The sequence below is a fragment of the Camelus dromedarius genome, chromosome 1, assembly GCF_036321535.1.
Source record: "Camelus dromedarius isolate mCamDro1 chromosome 1, mCamDro1.pat, whole genome shotgun sequence".
NCBI classification, from domain to species: Eukaryota; Metazoa; Chordata; class Mammalia; order Artiodactyla; family Camelidae; genus Camelus; species Camelus dromedarius.
Window position 1 is genome coordinate 90,854,077 of NC_087436.1, and position 21,814 is coordinate 90,875,890.

Consider the following 21,814-nt stretch of genomic DNA (forward strand, 5'->3'; position numbering starts at 1 on the left):
GAAAAGGGAATCCTCCTACACTGCTGGTGGGAAAGCAGTTTGGTGCAGCCACTGTGGAAAACTGTATGGAGATTCCTCAAAAGACCAGGAATAGACTTACCATATGACCCAGGAATTCCACTCCTGGGCATATATCCAGAAGGAACCCTACTTCAAAAAGACACCTGCACCCCAATGTTCATAGCAGCACTATTTACATTGGCCAAGACATGGAAACAGCCTAAATGTCCACCAACAGATGACTGGATGAAGAAGAGGTGATATATTTATACAATGGAATATTATTCAGCCATAAAAATGACAACATAATGCCATTTGCAGCAACATGGATGTCCCTGGAGAATGTCATTCTAAGTGAACTAAGCCAGAAAGAGAAAGAAAAATACCATATGAGATCACTCATATGTGGAATCTAAAAAAAAAAAAAAAGAAGAAGAAGAAGATAAATACAAAACAGAAACAGACTCATAGACATAGAATACAAACTTGTGGTTGCCAAGGGGGAGGGGGGTGGGAAGGGATAGACTGGGAGCTCAAAATTTGTAGATACTGACAGGCATATGTAGAATAGATAAACAAGATTATACTGTATAGCACAGAGAAATATGTACAAGATCTTATGGTAGCTCACAGCAAAAAAAAATGTGATAATGAATATATGCATGTTCATGTATAACTGAAAAATTGTGCTGTACACTGGAATTTGACACAGCATTGTAAAATGATTACAACTCAATAAAAAAAAGTTTAAAAAAAACAAAAGGAAAGAAAAAAATTGTATATGGAAGATATACACAAGATCTGTGTCCTCTGTAAACTGGTCAGCTAGATTCAACTCCAATACTAGAAAACCAAAACTGACTATACAGCAAGCTCCTTGTTGTTACATAACTAGTGATGCTAGTTTTCACTTTGCTTACTCTTCCTATTAAATCTACCCTGGATTCCAACCAAAATACATTATTGTTCTTGCAGAAACTCCCTACTACTATATCTATACCTTGGCTAATGTTTTCCCTCTGCACGGAATTCCTGTCGACCCTTCAAGAAGTTTGACCAACTTGCACCATTTGCCTGGAACTGTCCCAGTTTGTCCAGGACTCTCCTGGTTTTAGCACAGAAGTCCTACATCCCTGGAAAACTCTTCACCCCCAAAAAACTACGATCATTCACTCTACCTTCAGGACCAAGCCTAACAACCTTCATTCCTTCTCTACTTTATCAGCCCACTCACTTGAATGCAGACTAGAAAGTGTCACTCTTCAAAACCGATTCACCACTGAATGCCTAAAATCCATTGTGTCCATCACCATCTGTTATAATACTATAGCTTTCACACTTTTTAACATTAAAAAAAAAACTCATATCAATTGACTCCTTCCTTGCATCAAGGATTTTTTGTACTCCACACAAATCTATAATCTGCTTTTCTGCAAACTGCACTCTGTACCAGGAGGCTTGCTGATGTACTGTCTCAACCAGTCAGTATCTTTCGCAGCTCTGGTTTTTGAATGAATTCAGCCCATGAACTTCAGGCATGATGTCAGAGGGTGGGAGGAGAGTGAGATGGGGAATTTATTTATTGTCCTGTCTCCTTCTACTACCAAAGGCCACGTTCCATTTTCAGCTGTTTTCTCCAGTAGTTAAACTCTCTCATCATCCTCTTTCTCTTTCCCTCTCCCGCTTGGTCATTGTGTGTCTCATCCTTTCTCTCTCTCTCCACTCTCTTCTTCTGTAGCCTTTCAGACCTGGGGTATGTAACAGCTCCCCACTGTTGATAGACCTTGGGAGCTGTACCATGCTTTATTAATTGCTCGAATTTTAGTATATAAACTCTTACCTCTTTTAAGAATACCATTTTCTATTTTCTACTAGAATCTGAGTGACACAGCCATTGTCTCCGAATCTATAAAGCCTTTTAGCTGCACTTCCAAATTCAATTTGAGAATTCATTATTTCAATCTCTGTCTTGCCAGCATCCTTAACCATCTAACTTCTTAGTCTTCCTGGTTGTATCCATTCAGCAATTTCTCTAAATTTGATCATATAAATACTATCCTACCTTTTTCTGTTATTACCCTAGTGGTTAAACATAGCTGGCAAAAATCACACATTCAAGCAGATTAGTAACTCCTGAAGTAAAGAGGTGAATATTTCAAGAATCACTGGACTGGAGGCCTGAGGAGATCAAAAGAAAGCAAAATAGCCTTCCCCTGCCTCCCTCTTCCTAGAATACAACCTGAACCAGCAGAGTCCTTCACAGGGATCCATTCTGAAGCCCGTTTACTAAAACTGTGAGCAGGATCATGGATGGCCTAGCAGAAAAAGACAACCTAATATATTGTCACTAAATATCGAGCTTTGGCTGCTTAAATACCACCCACTTGTGGTCAGGAGCATCGCAGAGCAGGGGGCCTTGCTGATCGTCTGCATGGGGTTTCATAGTGCAGAAGAGAAAAGCATTAGGAAGGGGAAAGAAGCAGCAGCAGACAGAGCCTGGAGGAATTACTCAGAATCTGACATCAACTTCTAACCCCAGATCATATTTGTATTCTTAAAATAGCTCACACATCACAGAAGATTGAAGGAAAAAGAGAGTTAAAGACTACTGAGTGACACTAAATTTAACTTTTTCCCGAAAAGACCATAAAAACCCTGCAAAGGCGATTATCCTTGAGGAACTAGCGAAAAACTATTCCCTCTCAAATTAGAACAGTCAAACCATGAGCGGCTGCATGGAAATTATCCCTGCTGTTGATTCAAGCATGTCTCTCAATAAAGGCACCCTTTCCATAGTATTTAGAGATTTCATTAGGAGTGACTGTGCATTTTTATTAAAAACGAAGGTAGCTGAGGCTGCTCCCACTGGCTGTGATCAGGTCATCATGTTAGTAACAAAAGATGAGAATATTTTGCTTTGCCTAGCTAATGATGAGCAGGAATATACAAATCATTTCATTTATTAAGAGGAAAACAAAAGTTTAAGGAACCACGAATCCTGGGAGCTACCTGTACCAGAAGCGTGTTTAGTGTGATTCCTGTTTAGATTTCACCAATGAGAGGCACTTGTTAGAAAGACACAGGCCGTTACCCTTCTTCTGTATGATTGAATGTGTGGGCTTAGCAGATGGGAAGTTTTGCTAGAGCCTCCGGGTGTTCACCCACGAATCACCTGCCTTGGTGTTAAATACAGCTGTGCCCATCATGGACGGGTTTCTGAATTTCTTGAACCAGATAAAGAGAGTAACACCCTTTCACAGAAAACTGCAGAGAACCTGAGAGTGGTGGCCTCCCCTGATCTTTACTCCTCCAGTGTTTCCGTTAAGTTTTAAAGCAGTTTCTTCTCGGTATAAAAACTTTCCTTCTCAAAATACTTAGTTTGTTTTCCTGACCAAAATCTTGAGAGAGATAAGGTGTCTTTCTCATGATCAGTCAGCTAATCAAACTCTTTTTTATTCTATAAAACAGAATTCTTAATACTATGCCAAACACTGAAGCAGTACACCTCTGTCTCATAGCGTGGTAGGCATGAAAAGGGACTGTTTCAGTGAAAAAGTGGAGCAAAGAAGGCAGAGTAGTTAACTGCCACCCTCTCCCTAAAGGGGATGGACAATCAAAGATTAAGAATTAGCAGGAAGGCGGGGAGGGTATAGTTCAGTGGTAGAGTGCATGCTTAGCATGCACAAGGTCCCTGGGTTCAATCCCCAGTATTGTTGAAAAACAATAAATATAAACCTAGTTGCCCCCCCCCCAAAAAAAAGAATAAGCAGGAGAATGCAAAAAAAAAACAAAAAACTAATTCTCAGGCAAAACTGAACACAAGGAGAAATATCAAAGAGGCTAAGGAAAGCAGTAACTGGCCCGAAGGATTTCTGTTCTCTAGGAGTCTTGCTCTAAGGCCCCAGTATGGGTCATCTGCTTCCATCAAATTGAAATCACCTTCCTCCTTAGAATTTCATGGTTTTTCATCTCAGTGCTCTCTTGTCCATGCTCTTTGGAAAGCACAGGTAGGTAGCTGAGAAGCTGTGTATGATGGGGGTAGGAAGGGGTGCCTTACTGGCTGTTTAGTTAAATTCCCTTTTGTGACTATGTAGATAATCTTCAGGTTTAGGAGAAAATGGTTCAGCAAATATAGCAATTTCTTTGTGGTTTGTTTGATTTTTCTCCAAGGAAGATAGAGAAACTGTATTAATATATTCAAGTTCAATAATAAATACATTTCCCCTTCAAATACATCTGGTAAGGGGACTGTGTCATATTCCTAATATTTATCATTTTATATGATTAAAAAATTGAAGGCATTGAATAAATTAGATGTTCAGTCTTCCTATTAGGACTTACATGTACTTGAAGGTCTCAGAGATGAGTCCCAATTTCCATTTTTTTGATAATTAGCTTTGGGGGAGAGGAGCTATTCACAAGAATTTTTGTATCTCATAGACAGGTGTTGGGGACTGGACACATGAAGGAAAGGGAGAATGCTATTGGCTGAAAGAATCCCCATCAGAGAATGGGTTGCTGTGATGTATGTTTGGATAATGCCTTAAGAACCACCTTCAACCCTCGTGACTTTCCTCATAAGCATGAGAACAAAGCACAGCACATAGGAGCCCTATGCAACCAAGTCACGTCCCATTCATTGCCTCCCATGTGCCCTAACACAGAAGCTTCCCACAGTGAGAATCACCTCCCTTAAAGCCACGGGTAGGAGATTCAGGGTTGGATTAATAGCTCTTTTCCATTTTGGTTTATTTAAATAAATAGGTCTCTTTACCTTTCTGGTGTGTGACTTTAAGATTGCTTAAATTAGTGGAAATAAGCAGGTGGATTAGAGAGCATTGAAATAGCTGTTAAAAGTAAGCCAGCCCAGGAGTCATTCTGCAACAGCATACATGTACATGTCTCTCCTTTGGAGCTCTCTCCCCTAAAGGTAAGTTATTTTTATCCAGATTTTTAAAACAGTATACACACAAAAAAGAAAAATTCCCAACAATTATCATTTCATTATTATCTCACAGGACAGTGCCTGGTAAAGAAGGACATGACACATGATTCTTTCTGGCACGGTAGTGAGAAAGTTGGTCGCTGGAGCAAGCAAGAGTAGATACCATAGGTTTCCACTTGTTATTCCACCAAAGCCCTCTGGAGGGTGAACTATTTGCTGTGATGTATTCAGAGAGGAGCCCGGGCTTGACACTTTCTTTGCTGAGACTGTTTCTGTGTGCTCCCTGTTGCAGACTGGTTTTCCAGAAGCAGGCACAGAGGAAGAATCTGGCGTGCAGAGTGACTACGAGAGCATGTGGAAGGGGAAGGAGGCAGGATGGAGCAGCTGAACGACAATGCAGTCCCAACAAAGCCTCGGCTAATCCCTTGCAGAGCTCTGGAGCATGGATGACCCATTCCTTGGTGAACCAAAATGACCAGGCCTTTATACCCCATGGTGATGGGTCATTTGATGTGGACCACTTCAGGATGGCTGCCCCTGGAGGGAGGCAGCACTCCCCAGCTCAGGCAAACACTGAAGGAGCTAACAGCTGGAGGCTGACAGCTGGAACAAGTCCCACCGTGAGGGAGATCTGGTCAGTGCATTTCCATCTCACCAGAGTCCCATGTATTAATCAGAGATGTTGTTCAACAGGAATTAGATTCCATGAAAGATATTTCTAGTATCTTTACCTTCAAGTTCAGATTCATGTAATTTATCTAGTTGGACCCCACATAATAAATAAGGACATCTAATCTCAGAGACTATGAGCTGTTTAAATTTTCTATGTTATTCTCCTTATAATTTGGATACACAAAGTAATTAAAATTTTATGACAGTCTAACCAAGTGGGACTTTTAAGTATAACTATGACGTTTCAAAAAACAAGTTGAATTGTACTACATAGCTTCTCTGAACCAGCTCGGCCTCATACTGCTTCATTGAATCCACTTTTGGCTTTGCAACCTAGATTTGATTTATCAGGCCTGTCAAGTCAAAGATATAGCTCTCTTTTTAAAAATGATTCTGTCTTGAATGGTGTGCAGAGCGCAATCTACTGGGTAATGGCATCAGCTGTAGCTAACACTGCAGAATGCTGCGCACTGAGGGTTAGGCGGATTTAGCTTATCCACTTCAAAAGCTGGCAGAACACAAAGAATCTGTGCTCACAGGCACCCAGTAATTGTGCAACCGACAGGGAATTGTAAGGTCACCCACTGAAAAGAGCCGGAGGTCTTGAATAGCATCCTTTTAATGGCCTTTTTTTTTTTATTAGAATTTATTTTGATCAAGTGGTCTCAGCATAAAATGGATTTGTGTATGAATTTAACAAGATGGCTAGGTCTCCTCCCTTATTAAGTTTTTATATTAGTCCAAAAATTAGATTTTGGGGGGCATTGCCTCCTGTTATTTATTTATTTATTTATGTATTTTTGTTCAGAACACCTACTTTGAAATTTTCCCCTTTAAATGAGAGTTGTTTCCAGTTTTTATAAACATCTGTCAACACACTGTAATACTGTACCCATTGTAATTTTGTGCATTTTTTTAAAATTTTGGAACTTTCATTCTAATTGTCCATGCTTGGTTGAAGCTTGAAAAATAGACATTGTTATAATCCAGTGTCTGATTTATATCCTACTGATGAGAGCATGGCTGTTCTTGGGATTTCCCCAACTTCTACAGTATCTCCATGATGATGTGATGCTTCATTTCAGAAATGAAGAGTCTTCATACTTCTAAAACATCTTGCCTGATTCAGTCTTCACCCCTTTGATATAGAATGCTTGAGGACATGAGAAGGCTGGTAGATGAAACCATTTTTTAAACCAAATCGAAGATGCCACTGACTGTAACATGAACACTAATCTCAGAGATATTAACACATGAAAAACTGATGAAACGTAGCATTATGAAATACTTGTTGTCCTTGAGCATCATTTTTTTCCTCAATAGGTTTTAATTAATGAAACCTTACAAGGAGTTTTATATACATAATCTCTGATTCACTGCTACATATAGCAAACTCTGATAAGGGTAGAACAAACTAAGAATGGCCCTGCAGTGAGCAGGTACACCAATATACCAGGGCCAGTCATGACAGCAATAAAAATTTCAATAGAATCCAAAATAATAATAATAATAATAATGGTTTTTAGAATACACAGATTAACATAATAGAGCAACACTAAGCAGGCTTTTGACTTTGGCATACTTGTCTACAGAGAAACATTGTCCACTCTAATTTCTTTCATGAGTCAAGGTATCTCAGAGGCTTCATTAGTCTGGACTCTGGAAAAGGAATACTTCCAGTTTCCTAGAATGAGACCCTGTCTCTTCAGTCCCAGAGGCTTCATCACAAGTGAGTAAATTGTTCTCTGGGACAGGATCACAAGTCCTTCTCCTAAGAATCCTGGTAATCATTTTCTATCATGAGGTACACATGTAGAAGACATGCCAGTGTTGGTGGCTTATCGTTGAGTCAGTCCATAGTTCAGAATCATGAACAAACATAAAGAAGAATAAACATTTTGATCATGTACACCAGGAGTATCCCCAAGAGTCACAGAAAGTTCTCTGCATATCCAGTTACTGGGGGCTAGCTAATCAATGACTGCCCATTTGGGCAAAGATGATTTGAACTTGTGACAATTTAAGGAAAGCCCAGAATTCTGCAATAACAAAAGAGAGAACCTGTCACAATCAGTGATATTTACCTATCCCTATCCAATGGAAAGAAAATCTTTAAGACAAATAACATACAGACAAAATGTAAATATCAACATAACAATTGAGAAAAAAGATAGGCTACAGGATAAGACAGATATGTAGTTAAATCCTCTGTCATGAACAACTGAAACCTTTTTTTTTTTTACTGTTCTTTGATAATGATGCGTGCCTCAAAATAATTCTGGAAAGCAGTGAAGACAAGTTATGAGACAGCAAAACCACTGGAGCTGCTTGCATATTAAATGAAATGAGTAACAGTGACTGGAGCCGCACCTCTTGTGACCTCTCCAGGATGAGTCCCAGTGTCCGCAGGGGTCATCTTGGCTCTTGTTTCATACTACCTTCTGCAAGTGTCATGGCGATGAGTGAAGAAATACTAAGAAAATACAGTCTTGAAAAAGAGGAACTAAAAGAGAAATTTTAATTGGCACACTGTATTTATCCCTTCTCGTAGAAACTCCCCCTTTTGTTTGATTTGTTTTCCAATATTCCCATATTAAGTAGGAAAAGTGAGTTATATTTTTCTATTATGCCACTGTTTCCATCAATACCTCCTGTGTAGTATTTACTGCTTTGATGTTGGTATTTTATCTCTAAGCATACAAAGGAGCAAATAAAATATGGCAACACATCATTTCAAAGCTGGCGCTTAAAAGGCTATAAATGGAGCACATCTCTTGTGGCAAAAGGGAAAGAATTGCCATAAAAATGTTCACATTTACTTTTCTCTTTTCCATCTAAGTATGTGTGGAAATCTTTGTAAAAGAAGTTAAATTGGTTAATGGTTACTCATAGGATTTTTGTAATAAACTAATCTTCATGATTTAATGTTTCCTTTTGGTGTTAGACTGATGCCAGGTTTGACAAGTTGATGCATTTTCCAAAGTTACTGGAAGATAATTAGATCCACTAGGCTGTCAATCTTCCTATGACAGGGATTCTATCAAATCTAAACCGATATTTAAACCAATATATCCTTCTCTCTATTCAAGTCTATCAACATATAGTGAACTCAAAGGTTTATAGAGAAGGAAATATTGGTCAATCATAATGATGGTGACAACATAATTATTCAGCAACAGTACAGCAACTTTATTTATATTTAACTATTTTCCTAAATAAAGCTTTATATTTAAGATAGTCTGCATCATTTGATACATTGTCACCCCCATTCTATTTCTGACTCTATTTAAATTAAATTAGAAGAAACCTGTACACTAGCAAACCTAGGTGGACCAGTCTAATCACCATTCATAAACATGAGCAAACAGCTCAGTATCACCAGAGATGGTTCAAGTACTTCCTTAGGTGGAAAAAGAAATCCCAACATGAACAAACACACTCAGATTAGATTATTTGGAGGATGAAATCAACTTCCAAAAACATTCTGAGTAGACTACTTATCTCAAACCTTAGCTGGTTGGCATGGTAACCAGGACTCTGTGCCTATCACAGTGAGCTCCACGTCTGAACCCATAGCTACACACATGCATTCGTCACCAGCACGTTAGCCAGCCTGCTCCCAGACAGGCAACAGACTGCCGGGCACTCTGCTGCCTGGAACGTGTCATCTAGCCGAGTTACAAGACTACTGTGGCTTAGGGGAGGTGACTCCTTTACCACCTTCAGTGAGGTGGATGATACAGTGATTTCCACAGTACAATAGTGCTTTCTTACCTACACCAGTTAGGTTCCAAGATCTCCACTGGATGCCTGAAACCACAATAATATCAAATCCTTACATATACTATGTTTTTCCCTATACATGTATGATAAAGTTTAATTCATAAATTAGGCACATTAAGAGAACAACAACAGTAACTAAAAATAAAGTAGAATAATTATAACAATATACAGTGGACCCTTGAACAACGACAGTTCAAACCACACAGGTCCACGTACACACGGAGCTTTTTCATTGAATACGCACCACAGAGTACATAATCCAAGGCGGGCTGAATCCTCAGACTCAGAACCACAGGTACGGAGGACTGACTGTAAAGTTACATGCAGATTTTCGACTATGAGGGGGCTGGTACCCCTAACCCCGGTGTTGTTCAAGGGTCAACTCTGCTTTAACAAAAGTTACATGAATCTCTCTCTCAATCTCTCTCTCTCTCTCAAACTCGTGCACTGTGGCTATTATAGCTTTTGCAGTTTGAGGTGCGACAACAAAACGAGCACAAATTTTTTTCTTTCTTCACAATTTCACAGGTAAAAGATCTGTTTATACCACAGATCTTAGCAACCTGATCATACAATTTTTTTTTTCTTTCCTTATTAAGTCAAGAACTTTCACCTTTTCACTTAAAGGAAGCTCCTTACAGGTTCTCTTTGGCTGGTTCAAATTGTCAGCATCAGTACTCTTGTGCTTTGGGGACATTATTAAGCAACATATGGGTTACTTGAACACAAGCACCACGATATTATGATAGTGGGTCTGATAACCAAGGTGGCTGCTAAGTGACTAACACTAACCAGCAAGATATCCGGGAGAAAGGGGTGATTCACTGATCCCAGGAGGAACAGTGCAGGATGGAGTGAGATTTCATCATGCTAACCAGAATGACATACAATTCAAAACTTATGGATGGCTATTCCTGGAATTTTCCACTTAATATTTTTGGATGACAGTTGACCATGGGTAAATGAAACCACAAAAAACAAAACCACAGTTAAGGGGGACCAACTTTAGTGTTTGTAGACCTGAAACACTCATTTTTTAATGATGTTTGTACCAATGGCTCTTCTACCCTGTGTAGCACATCATTGGCAAGGAAAATTCTGCCAATAACTATGCCCAAGGGCACTGCACCATTGGCAGGGAAATCACTGACTTCATCTTGGACGGAATTCACAAGTTGGCCAACGACTTCAGAGTTCTTTAAAAAAAATCTTAGTTTTCCATATCTTTGCTGGGGAAACATATTCTAGGTTTACCTCCTGCTTATGGAAGTCTGTTAAATGAGTCAAGAAGCCCAAGTTCACATTTTCTATTTTTCTAGACCCTATAGCTATAACTGAATTCCATGTCCTTATAACTCTGTCCTCACTACCCATACCTCCCTGGAACTGAGATTGCACCTTTCTAGTAGAAATGGGTAGGTAGATAGATAGTGGTATAATTAGCAATTTGGGTTCTATTTGAGTAGAAATTGAACCTTAAAACTAGAGGTGACCATAATAAAAAAAAAGAAGAAAAGATTTATACATTGGAAATATGATAACTGACATTTAAAATTTCAGTAGAAGAAAAAAATAAGATCAACATAGATAAAGACAAGCTGAGGCGAGCTCTGAGAATACCTAAGTGGTGTTAGACCCTATAATGTAAGGGCAGGGAATTTTGCCTGTTTCCTAGTGTACTCATAGAACGTAGGGCTCACTATTTACTTAGGAGGTATTCAATAAATATGGATTTATATATTAATGAATTAATAAATAATCATAAAGCAAAAAGACAAAAATGATGCAAATTAGTAAGGTGAGGAGACGGGGGAGAGGGAATCAACACAGGAAGGAAAATATCTAAGAGGAATTCTAGAAAAGAGGACATAAAATGGGAAGAGGAGAAAAGTCTTTAAAAATATGTACTTCCTGAGCTGAAGGAAAGTACAGTCTCCAGAATGAAAGATCCTACTTTATGCCAAAAATACAAAGGAAAAGTTAATCCCTATGGATGCAAATCCTGCTAGAATTTCAACCCCCAAATAAAAAGAATATGCTTAAAATCCTGAGAAAGTAAGTTTAGATTATCTACAAAGGAAAAAGAATCTGATTGGCATCAAGCTTCTCGTTAGCCAAACGGAAGGCAGGAAGACAATGGAATGATGCCGTTAGAACTTCTGATGGAAAATTAGTTTGAAGCTGGAATACCATACACAGTCAAAATAGCAATCAAATTTAAAGGGAAATAAAACGCATTTTCAGACCTTTGAGACTAAGAATAACTGCCTGCTTGCAGGCATCTTACAGAAACTTGAGTTTGTATTACAGAAAAGTAAAGAAAAAAAAATCAAGAAAGAGAAGCACATTTGGATTCACTGAAATTATGCCATGTAATCTCTGGGCAATCAGTTCAGATGAAAACAGGAAGCCAGAGGATTCTATAAAAAATTTCCTTAAGAAGAAGATGGATTTCATGCCACAATCTGTATTATGAAGATCTTGAACGATTTTACCAATATGACTAAACTCATGGGGTGCTGTGCTGTCAGTAACAAGATAGACAGTTAGAGACTCTTTGGAGAACAAAAAGCTGAATAAAAACTCATTGACTACACACTGAACACTAAACTATAACACGATTTTGCGTATCAAGAACTTGAAATGTTCTTTTTTGCTTGACACAGTTTCAGTTCCTTAGGATTATCTGCTTTTCAATGGGCCCCATTACAGTTCTTCTGTTGAAATAATATTTATTTGTTTTTAATATCACTTATGCATAATATTTATCACATTTACATAGTGTTACTGTTCATGAGGTTGATTCATGTTCAATTTTTTAAATGAACCTTTAGTGAAAACACAGACAATAACATAAAACTTGAAAAACTGAAACAATATAAGTTGGCAAAAATCAAACAGTGGTGTGACTGACAGAATTGAGGAAATGGAGAGAGCAAGGAGGATTAAAGAAACATGTAAGTATACTATTTTATCTCGTGTAAAGTGAGGTCAATGAGGACTCATAAATTACCTGAATCAAGAAACATCTGTTGAAAAATATTGCTTAAAGTCACACATCTAATACTAGAAGAATCATACATAGTATAAATGATAGTAATTGGATACTAGAAAGGGGGAAAGTGGAAGTTAGTGTGATAATCTAAGCTCAGTAGCTACTTTTGAAAGTTGATAAATCAAGAAATAGAAATAACATATAATTTGGAGAGTCAGTATGATGACCACAGATGAGCTGAAAAGAAAAAATTCTTTCAAGTGGCTACAAAAGCAGATTGCAGTTAGAAGCAAGGACAAAAGGAAGAAATTTGCATCTTTAAAATTTCCTTTTAACATATCTTTAGATACAGAGATAGAGACAGAGACAGAGCTAGAGATAGATATAAACTCGAAGACTGTTTCCTTTCTGCAAGACATAATAATTTCTCTTCAAGCTATTTTCACACCCACATCACCGACCACTTCTCTATTGACCAAATTAATTAGAATAGCAATTCCGCTTGGTTATTATTATACTTATAATCATTATCCTGATCCTTTATTTAATAGCATTCTGGAAAGCTTTAATGCACATTCTCTCAGCTGACCTACCCATTCTATTCTCAGTTATTATCTTCATCCTACATTTGGTAAAATTTTGTTTCAGATCAGTTAGATAAATTCCTCCAATCATTCAACTTTTCAAAAAATGTGTGTGTCAGAAACTGTGACAGGCACAGGGGAGCCAATGGTCATGGACACAGAGAGTCAAGTGGGAGTGGCCAACATTAATCACACAAATAAGTATACAATTAAAATGGAGATAAGTGATCTAAAGGGAAGCAACACGGTTTCATGAATTTGTTTCATGAATCTACCTAATCTGCTTTAAGTGAGATGAGTGGAAGTTTAAAAGACAATGAAAGGAAAGGTGTTTCAGAGAGCTTGCACAAAGGTCCTGGGAGATAGAGAAATTATCTATTAAATAAACTATGGCTGCAGTGCCCAGAGCAAGCAGCGTTAGGGGAGCAGTACTGACAGATGAGAGCAGAGAAGTGGGTAGAGCCAGACTATGCAGGATCTGTCGGCCGTGTTAAAGGCTGCCATCTTTATCCTATGGACAATAAGAAGCAATTAAAGAACAAAGAGATACAAGGTGATCAGGTTTACATTCTAAAATAAAGATTCTGACTACAGCATGGAGAAGCCAGAATGTTTTTTTATTGAAGTATATAGTTGGCTTACAATGTTGTGCTAATTTTTGGTGTACAGTATAGTGATTCAGATATATATATACATATATTCCTTCTCATATTCTTTTTCATTATAGGCTATTATAAGATATTGACTATAGTTCCCTGTGCTATACAGTAGGACGTTGTTGTTTATCTATTTTATATATAGTAGTTAGTATCTGCAAGTCCCAAAATCCCACTTTATCCCTCCACCTTCCCCTTACCCCTGGTAGCCGTAAGTTTGTTTGCTATGTCTGTGAGTCTGTTTCTATTTCATTTAAAAAGTTCATTCGTGTCATTTTTTCTAGATTCCACATATAAATGACACCATATGGTGTTTTTCTTTCTTTTTCTGGCTTACTTCACTTAGTATGACAATCTCCAGGTCCATCCTTGTTGCTACAAATGGCATTATTTTATTCTTTTTTATGGCTGAGTAATATATATATATACACAACAACTTTTCAATCTAGTCATCTGTCAATGGACATTTAGGTTGCTTCCATGTGTTGGCTACTGTAAATAGTGCTGCTATGAACATTGGGGTGCATGTATCTTTTCAAATTAGAATTCCCTCAAGATATATGCCCAGGAGTGGGATTGCTGGATCATATGACAAGTAACTATTTTCAGTTTTTGAGGACTCTCCATACTGTTTTCCTTAATGGCTGCACCAAACCACATACCCCCAACAGTGTAGGAGGGTTCCCTTTTTCCATACCCTCTCCAGCATTTATCATTTGTGGACTTCTTAAACATGGCCATTCTGACTGGTGTGAGGTGATACCTCATTGTAGTTTTGATTTGCATTTCTCTGATAATTAGCAATAATGAGCATTTTTTCATGTACCTATTGACCATTTGTATGTCTTCATTGGAGAAATGTTTGTTTAGGTCTTCTGCCCATTTTTTGATGCACTGTTTGAGAGGCCATTATTTGGAGGGCTGAGGTTTCTGTGCAGATACTGTCTCCCAGCCCAGTGCTCTTTCCACTAGAACTATCTTTTAAGAAGTATCTTCCTATTGGACAAATAAATCACTTATTTGAATATTTTTCTTTTGGCACAACTTTCAGAAAAATTTGAAGGCTTAAATGCCATTATCATTGTTAAATATTGCCCATAACACTACCTTGAACACAGAGGAAAATCAATAAACACTGGGTGAATACAGGAACATATTCCTTCTATGTAACTTTTTAAATCACTATGCCAAAAGAAGTCACCCATATATCTTTTTGACTTATACTTCCCTCTCATGGAATATCAATTATTTCTCTTGGCTCCTCTCCTCTCCCAAATAGGGAAGATGTGTCTTGGATACAGTCAACCAACAATAGTGGAGAGATTTTTGTAAAGTACAGAGGAACGATTCAGGAAAAAGGGAAGGGAGAGAAATGGACTCGATTCTCAAATAGTCATTTAACCTAAGAAGGGCTTACGTGATTGAAAAGGGTTATGTGAACCCTGTATTGGGGTGATGAGGCGAAAGAAAGAGAAACAAAATACTAGAGGTGTGAGGAAGTAATAACTAGTGAGTATGTAATGAAATGGATAACGAATAAGGAGACATATAAGAAGATACACAAAGACACATGCAAGGCCCACACAGAGACTAAAACATGCCAACAGGTATGCACCTACATGCGTGGCTATAGGTACTTACACAAACCGGTACATACTAACCCTACCAGCCATCAGAACACAGCCATCACACACATGAAACAGGCAAGCACTTAGGTGAGTGCAAAAGAAAGCTGGTACACCCTGCAAAAGTTCATGTGTGTACCCACGTGTGCAAGGTTGTTCCCAGGGACTATCAATATCCACAGCAAAACTCAGGACATGAGCAAATGACAGGAAGCAGCTGGGGTCTTGTCCTACTTCGAATATACGGAAATCCCATTATCAAACTAAATACAGTCCAGTAGCCTTTGTTCTGTTAGTCCTTGATTCATCATGTTACATGTGATTTGTTTACATAAAATGTCAGATTTACATACTAATTAATCATTTCAGGAAAAGACTTCAACACCATTAGCTTGGTGGGAAAATGTTTAGGAAGCACCTTACATGAATATCCTTATATTTGCTTCTCAGCCAGCGGTGTCGTCAACACCCACACACACTTTTAGCTAACAATGTGCCAGAAGCTATTATCCTTGTTTTTACCTTCCCACACATAATTGTATCCCTTCTTCCCCTCACCTTGTTTTTCAGGTTGTAAAAAGGCTGGAACACAATGTCTATTTCTATTAGCTTTGAAGACTAACTAATAAGATACACTTCCAGCTGAGAAAGTGTATTTTAGAAGTTGGTGTTCGTGGTTTATATTAATGAAATCAAGAAGCCCAGCTCATTTGAAATGGATTTACATTAAAAAAATCTTTTTTACAAAGGAAAATTCTTGTGCATATTAGTATGGAGGAATCTTTCAGCATCTGAGACAGTAATAAATCTACTAAAGACTTTGACTTTTTCAGGATAGTTAATGAAATATTAGTAATATATAAGTTTGAGACATATTTTGACTTTTACACATACAGAACTAAATCATGCGTTTAAAATGTTAACTAAATTAACAGATACTTTTATGAACAGAATTTCTATTAACAGCAAACCCAGATTTGGAAGGCATGTAGTCTTTCGGTATGGAGACTGGGATGGCAGGGCCTGACAAAAGAAGAGATGGAAGGTGTCTCTAATGCAGGTCTCCAAAGTCCATCTCAGGGACCACATGTCTCCCAGAGCAAAATGATCCACTTGCCTGGGAGATCAAAAAACTACAACAACAAAAGGCTTCCTGACTGTTTTATCCACTACATATTTTATCCTTGGGGATGGGGTACATATTGAAAGTAACTATATTAATTAGGACTTTCTGATGATGATGAAAAATACCAACTCTGATTTACTTAAGAAAAAAGTTCCGAAAGAACTGAATACTCAGGCTGTGAAAAGAGCAGGAACCAGGGGAGCAACAGAAATTCTAGACAATCTCCCCATGTACTCACTGGATGATTTACACAGACGATCTTTGAATCTATTTCTATGCAGGAATAAAACTGTTGGGAGTGATACCTGATTGCCCTTGGGGAAGTCACCTTCCTACTGTTGTAAACCTAAAGGGAGGTAAGTTCCAGGGACAGGTTACTGTGGAATTCAGAAGTCATCTCCCCAGAGGAAGGGAAGGGACTACCAACACTGAGAGGCTGGAGAAGGAAGCACACTGTGCATGTGTGACTGTGGCATCTGGCCTCCAAAATGTCCCCTCATAAACCCCAAGCCTTTGTGGAGTCTTCTGCATGTTTACTGGGGCTGCTCTCTGAGACCAGATGAACACAGCAGAAGTAAAGAAGGTTTTTGACTTCCAAGCCAAGGCTATAAAAGTCATTGGAACTTTTTCACTGATCTCCTAGATGGTTTCCTCTGGAAAAGATCCAGCTGTGTTCCATGAAGATGCCCAAGTGGCCCTGTGGAGAGCCCACATGAGGAGGGACTGAGCTCCCCCTTCCACTGTCAGCACCAACTTGCCCACCGCAGGAATGAGCCACCTTGGAAGGAGATCCTTCAGGGCCAGCCAAGGCTTCAGACGCCCTCCACCCCAGCCAACATCCGACTGCAACCCAGGAAGAAGGCCTGAACCAGAACCTGCCCAGCCAAACTGTTCTGAATTCTCGACCCACAGAAATGGCGAGAGATAATAAATGATTACTGTTCTTTTAAACCACTAAGATTTGGGGTAACTTGTTAGGTAGCAATAGACAGCTAATAAAGTGACCTACAGCCACTTAAAAACAACATAAATTTGAGAGGTTCATGAGCAAGTCAAACCAGCAGGAATCAGAGCATAGACGTAATTAATCAGCAAGTGTTTATTAATTCCCTGTAAAATAAAAGTAGTTAGTTACTTATAAAATAGTGAGGCAATGTTCTACAATAAGTAATGGGATGGACTCTGAAACTAGACTGCCTAGATTCGTATCCTAACTACTCTATTGTGGGGGCTTCAGCCAGTCACTTACCTTTGTGGGAGGTAATACCATTTTCTCTCATTTATAGAACAGAGATGATCAAAATGATACTTCACTCAAAGGTTAGTTGTGAAGATTATATGACCTGATTCAATAAAACATTTAGAACTTTGAATAGCAAGCATATAATACTTGCATAATATGTAATACGTAATATGCTTATATTATAAAAATACCTACATATACATATAGCAATACTTACATATATCCATATACTCATTTAATCTTTATATGAAATAGGTACCACTATATTTTCCATTTTGCAGATGAGGAAACTAAGGCACAATGAGTAAGGTGTAAAGCCATGCTTCAAATCTAGACAGTTTGTTACCAGATTTTGCCCTCCTAATAATGATATAGAATCTTCTAATTAGGACATGCTCCATAAATGCTTGATATTATTGATAAATCATGCTAGTTGATGTTGGAAATAATACATCTATCATCTTTTTTTTTTCTTAAGGAGTTTACATTTTAGATGAGAAAATGAGATTAACAGAAAATCAAAGATTTGTTAGGAATATTTTGCTTTATAGAAAAGTAATATATTTCATTCAGTAAAATTAAGCTGACATTTATGAAATGGTCTCTAGGAACTAGTAATGGGACAAAGCTCCACATAAACATGTTCTTGATAGAACAATTCTGTGCAGATGTTTGGGGCCTCGGATGTAATGTGCACAAAACATCCTAAGGGCGTTTGAGAGATTCGGCCTTGCCCTCACTGTCAGGTTGTCAGCAGCATTTCTCATTGTTTTCCATGCACAGCCTCAGAAGTCCCTTTAACCTGTCCTGGACTGTTCTCCTAATTTGCTTTCCAATGAGAAAAGAAATAACCAAGCATAATAGGTTGAATAGTGTCCTCAAAAACTCATGTCTTCCCAGAACCTCAGAATTAACCTTATTTGGAAACAAAGTCCTTGCAGATGTAGTTAGTTAAGGTAAAGGAGGTCACACTGGATTAGAGGGAGCCTAAGTCCAACGTCTGGGGATCGTGTTAAGAAGAGGAGAAAACAGAGATACAGAGACACACAGAAAAGAAGACCGTATAAAGACACAGGTTAAGACTGGAGAGGAGAGATGCAGTTATAAATCAAGGAAGACCAAAGATTGCTGTGAGCCCCCAGACGCTAGGAAGAAACAAGAAAGGGTTTTCCCTGGAGCCTTCATCGGGAGCACAGCACCACCCACACCGAGATTTCAGACTTCTAGACTGAGCTGATACGTTTCTGTTATTCTAAGTCACCAAATTAAGTGATAATTTATTAAGGCATGCCTAAGAAATGAATATACCAACATGATAGAAATTGTGTTTAGAAAGCTCATTAAAACGCAGGAAAGTACCTAACTCTCTCACTATGGTTTACAGAACCCTTCTTAGGGAAAACATGCAAGTCTAGGGGCTTTGGAAATACTTCAGCAGCCACAAAACCTATCTTTATTCTGGGCTCCAAGTCAGAAACAAGAGACTGGAATTATTAAGTTGTTAGCAGAGCACGGAGCCCTGAAAGCCAAGAATCCCTGCCTTGCCTGGTAATAGTATGACTAGTCCCTAAGATCTCTTAAATTCTAGGAGAAAATGACTGTGTGATTCCTCCTGAGAATCTCATTCCTTGAACCACACACAGGTGATAATCTAAGGTCAGAAGCACAGCAGAGAGAACAGAATTGGCCCCAGTTGGAGTCTCCAAGCATTATGTGGGACACGAAGCAAAGGTCCATGGAACCACTCTTTCACTGGTGAATCGTGTTTATCAGCAACAGGAGGTTAGATTACAGAAGTCAGTGATGTGCTCTTGAAAACGGAAGAGAAAAGGGCACTTCACAAGTGATAGACTTGGAACAAGCTGTGCTCCACATCTTATTCTTTGTACCTCACTGCTTATTATTAGAAATTTACGAAGAGGAGTAGCAAGAAATTCATTCCTATGGAATGTGGATATAACTTGACTTCTTTCTGTAAAGATAAATAATGTTTCTTGCTTCATGAAATTCTTCCATTGGCTCTTGATGATTCATAGAATTACAGTGCAGCCTGCAGACAACAGGCTGTTGAGTTTATTCCCCAGCCTTTGAGCAGAGAATATCTGATGAAGGTGGCTATTGTGCAAATGACACAACATATGCAAAGTGTCAGGAATATAGTGTAAGTATGTGCTAAAAAATGAGTTCCTCCCACAGTTACCCTAAAACCTCCTCTTCTTTTTAATGTTTTTTTTTCTTTTTTAGTGTAACAATCAGAGAAAGATTGTCTTAGCAATTCTAAAGTCTCACAACTATATACTCAAAAAAAAAAATTCCAAAGTTCTTGTCCATTTCCCTTTGAATTGTGATTAGCAGTACCAGCTCGCTAAAATATAGCACATCGTATACTTTAAGGCAATTAGGTGTTCCCTCACGTTACCTTTCTGCAGAAAGTAAAGCCTCACCCCTTTAGAATTTCTTCAGGGCTTACTGTTTTATTGTTTTTCTTATTCTCCACTAGAGGCACTTTAAATTTTTTCACACCTTATATGAGGGCTCCAACAGACAGAAAGAAAAGAAGAGAAGGGATACCTACATTGATGGTGGTATATCTATGAAAGAGACACATGAGTTGATTAAAGGAGCTCCCAATGGCCAAAGCTGAAACAATTTGAACAAAATAAGTGAAGTACTATTGGATTATAACCCAAAGCATAAAATAAGTAGATCTAAATTCATACTGATACAAATAAATGACTGAATAAATAAATGGGAAAAAGAGGCAAGTCTCCCACACAAAAGAATTTCAAATAATTTATGTAGATACTGTGTCCTCAAGAAGGTGGAATAACTCCCCACTCCCAAAATGTAGGCTGCCCATAGTGACTCCCCTTCAATGAATACAGTATGGAGAGAGAAAGAACAGTAACTCAGCAGTGGAGAAACCTGACAAACACTATCAGGCCAAGTGCTCGAGGTTACCATTAACCACAGCAAACATTTTGATAGTATGTACCCTAGATATGATGTGATGAGAATGGCATTTTACCCCTGTGGTCTTCCTCCCCCAAATGCATAACCCTCATTTAAGCATGAGAAAAAGATCAGCCGAACTCAAATTGAGGGACATCCTGCAAAAATACCCGACCAATACTTACAAAATTCTCAAGGTCATCAAAACCAAGAAAAGTCTAAGAAACTGTCACAGTCTAGTGAAGCCTAAAGAGATGTGACAACTAAATGTTATTGTGGTACCTTGGATAGAATCCTGGAATAGAAAAAAAAAACATTAATGTAAGACATGAATAATAGAGGAAACTGGATGTGGGGTACATGGGACCTTTATGTATTATCTTCGTAATTTTTCTAGAAACCTAAAACTACTGTAAAAGCTTGTATTTAACTATATAGAGATGCACTCTTGGTGCCTGTTCCTGGTTTCCTAGCTATCACTAGCCAGCTTCCTCAGGAAGCTCTCCCAGCTTAGCACCTAATTAAACCTCATAAAATCCTTATGAGATAGATTCTATTATTACAGCAGTTTAACAGATAAGATTACAAAACTGGGAAAGTTTAAATAGCTTGCCAAAGGCCTGCCAAAAAAGTAGCAGAGCTGGAATTAGAATTTAGACAGCCCACTTGTAGAACTTATCTTAACCACTATACCATACTATTCTATAATGTGACAGTGTACAGAGAAAATATAAATCAATCTACACATACACTTTTAGAATTGATATATTATTTTAGAATAGTTTATGATCATAAATTTAACATGGAATAACATACTGTTTTTCTATAAATTCCCACAACAAATCATTAGAAAATAAAAAATGTTTGTGAACATACTATTTACAGAGCATCAAAATTATGAAATATAGAAAATCTGATAGCAGATGTGTAAGATCTCTACAGAGAAAATGATAACACATTACTGACAGAAATTAAAGACCTAGATAAATGTAGGGGTTAACATGTTTATTTGTGGGAAGACGATATTATGAGGATATTAATTCTTCTCAAACTTCTAAAGAAATCAATACGATTACAACAGAGTGGGAGTATGTGAAATTAACTTTATAAATTATCCTGAAATTTAAATCTAATGCAATGGACTAGGAAATAATCAAGATACTATTCAAGATAGAAGAAAGAGAAAGGTTTGCTTTAACACATGATGTAAAGGTTTATTTTAAAGCAACATTT